Consider the following 3,173-nt stretch of genomic DNA (forward strand, 5'->3'; position numbering starts at 1 on the left):
ACTTATCGTATCGCGTGCTAAGGAAAAGTTTTGCCCTATTTTCACACGGCCGTAATGCACAGCCATGTCTCCTCTCGTAGTGTGGGCACGGCCTAAGGCACGCCCGTGTGCCCTACCGTGGGGATTAGAGAACCTGTGTTTCAATGACTCAGTTAGTGATTAGATGTTAAAACTAAAACTTTTAAAAAAGTTATCATTGTTAGTGCTCGGATTGCCTCCCGAGAATCGTTTATTTATAGTTTAGGCTCGACTTACCTTTCTGGTGCATGGTCATAGTGGTGCGAAGAGTTTACACTCCTCATCCCTGCTATCAATTTTATCAACATAAGGTTTAAGACGAGTATTGTTTACCTTAAAAGTGTCGAATTTGGGATGAATTACCTGACTGTACCATATGGGAAAATGCTAAGTACCGTAAGAGGGATTGCTCCATTAGGTTCAGAAGTGGCAATGCGATGGTCTGCTGCATCTAGCAGTACTTTGTCTCCAACCTTAAGTTGATTTGGTGCGACATTAAGATCGTCATGGCGTGGTTTTGGTTTATCGTGTGTCCTCGATTTATGTGCCCGCCATTCATCTAGTTCCTCGATTTGTAGCTTCGTTCTTCATAGAGAGGTCCTTTGTTGTTGCTTGAACATAGCTCATGTAGGTTCTTTGAACTTATTTCCTGCGAAGTAGGTTGCACCACATGGTCAGTTTTAGTAGGATGATTTATACAACCACCTTCAAGTTTTGATGTGTTACTTGTATTACGAGCTTGAAGGGTGATTGTTTCGCCTTCCACACGAAGTGTGAGTTCATCTGTGCCAACATCAATTATTGTTTTAGCGGTTTCTAAAAAGAGCCTCCTTAAAATTAAAGGAACGTTACTATCCTCCTCTATGTCTAGAACAACGAAATCAACTGGGAATATAAATTTGTCAAATTTTAACGAGTACATCTTCAATAATCCACCTAGGAAATCTGATTGTTTTATTGGCTAATTGAATACTCATCCTAGTTTGTTTGGTTTTCCCAAGACCTAGTTGCTTAAACATTTTGTATGGCATGACATTGATACTAGCCCTTAAATCAGCCAAAGCATTATTAACATCTAGGCTACCAATTAAACAGGGAATCATAAAACTCCCTGGATCTTTTAATTTGTTGGCCAGCTGATTCTGCAGTATGGCTGAGCAAACTGCATTTTGCTCCACATGCAACACCTCATCCAACTTCTGCTTATTTGTTAAAAGTTCCTTTAAGAATTTGACTGCATTTGGCATCTGTGAAAGAGCTTCAATAAACGGTAAGTTAATATGTAACTTCTTTAATAATTTAAGGAATTTACCGAATTGTTCGTCTGTATGGTCTTTCCTTGTTGCATTGGGATATGGCACATGAGGTTTGTACTCTTTATTTACCAGTTTCCGGTCATTGTGGTCCACCTCACCTTTACCTTTACTTACCACAGTTTCTTGCCTCGGTTTTGGTTCAGGTGCAGCTAACCCTTCCTCATCTTGAATGGTAATCGTATTGAGTTGCTCCCTTGGGTTAGATTCAGTGTTACTCGGCAGGCTACCTTGTGGTTGTTCAAATATCAATTTAGGGAGCTGACCTATCTACGTTTCGAGCCCTTGGATCGATGCTTGTTGATTCTTAAGTGCTATCTCAGTATTCTGAAAATGAGTTTCTGACACCGAGATGAATTTTGTTTGCATCTCCTCAAGGTTCGAATTTTTCTCTTGTTGGTAGGGTGGTTGTTGGAAGCCTGGAGGTGGTGGTCTCTGATTCCCTTGGCCTCCCCATGAGAAATTTGGGTGGTTTCTCCAACCTGCATTGTAAGTGTTACTCTAAGGATTATTTTGAGATCGAGGATTATTACCTATGTAATTTAACTACTCGTTCTCTATGTTGTAGCCATAGGGTGGGTATTTTGAATTGTTTGATCCACCTCCACTTGCTTCGCACTGCATTATTGGGTGAACCTGTGAAGAACCAAGAAAACCATCCATTTTTCTATTCAAAAGTTCTACCTGATTAAAGAGCATGGTGACCGAATCGATGTTAAAAATGCTGACTATTTTTGTTGGTTTTGTCCTCATGACTTGCCACTGATAATTATTCAGTGACATCTCTTCTATAAATTCATAAGCATCCTCAGGTGTCTTATTATTGATAGTTCCGCTAGCGGCTGCGTCGATCATCTGTCAAGTCGAAGGATTCAGGCCATTGTGAAACGTTTGAACCTGAAGCCAAGGTGGTAACCCATGGTGAAGGCACCTTCTCAACAGATCATTGTATCCTTCCTATGTATTGTAGAGTGTTTCTAAATCCAATTGCACAAAAGAGGAGATATCATTACGTAATTTAGCTGTTTTGGCTGGAAAAAAATATTGTAATAAAAACTTTTCGGTCATTTGTTCCCAAGTAGTGATTAATCCTCGTGGTAACAAGTTCAACCATTGTTTAGCCTTATTCCTCAACGAAAAGGGAAACAACCAAAGGCGAATGGCATCATCAAAAATGCCATTTATTTTAAAATTGTCGCAAAACTCTAAGAAATTTGCCAAGTGAGCGTTGGGATCTTCGTCCTACAAACCATCAAACTGAACAAAACGGTTGGATCATTTGAATGGTGTTAGGTTTCAGTTCAAAATTATTTGCAGCAACAGCAGGCCTAACTATGCTTGATTTAGTTCCTGTTAAAGAAGGTTTAGCATAATCATACATAGTACGTGGTTTTCAGCCATCTCCTCGGTTGTGGTTGAAGTATCATCCTCTTGGTCTTCCTCTGTGTATCGTAAGCTTTGCCTTATTTCTCTTTGATTTCTGTGAACTATGCGATCGATCTCACTATCAAACAGCAATGGTCCCGACGAGTTTCTTCTAGTCATACACTATAAAAACCTTCCAGGAACGAATAAAAGAAAAATTAGAAAGAAAATAAGAATTTGAATTGAAAATAAAGTACAATGGCTAAAGTAATAAAAATCGAGTGTTCCTAATATCCTATTTCCCCGGCAACGGCTCCAAAAACTTGATACGTGATATTCGCGACAGGTTTTAAAAATTTATAATTAATCGTTCTTGAAACTAACTATTATCACGATGAAGGCAAGTGTACTTATCGAACAGTAGTATAGCTTTAGCAAGACCGGATTGTTGAACCCAAAGGAACCAAGAGTACTAGT

Source organism: Gossypium arboreum, chromosome 12 (assembly GCF_025698485.1).
Source record: "Gossypium arboreum isolate Shixiya-1 chromosome 12, ASM2569848v2, whole genome shotgun sequence".
Taxonomy (NCBI): domain Eukaryota; kingdom Viridiplantae; phylum Streptophyta; class Magnoliopsida; order Malvales; family Malvaceae; genus Gossypium; species Gossypium arboreum.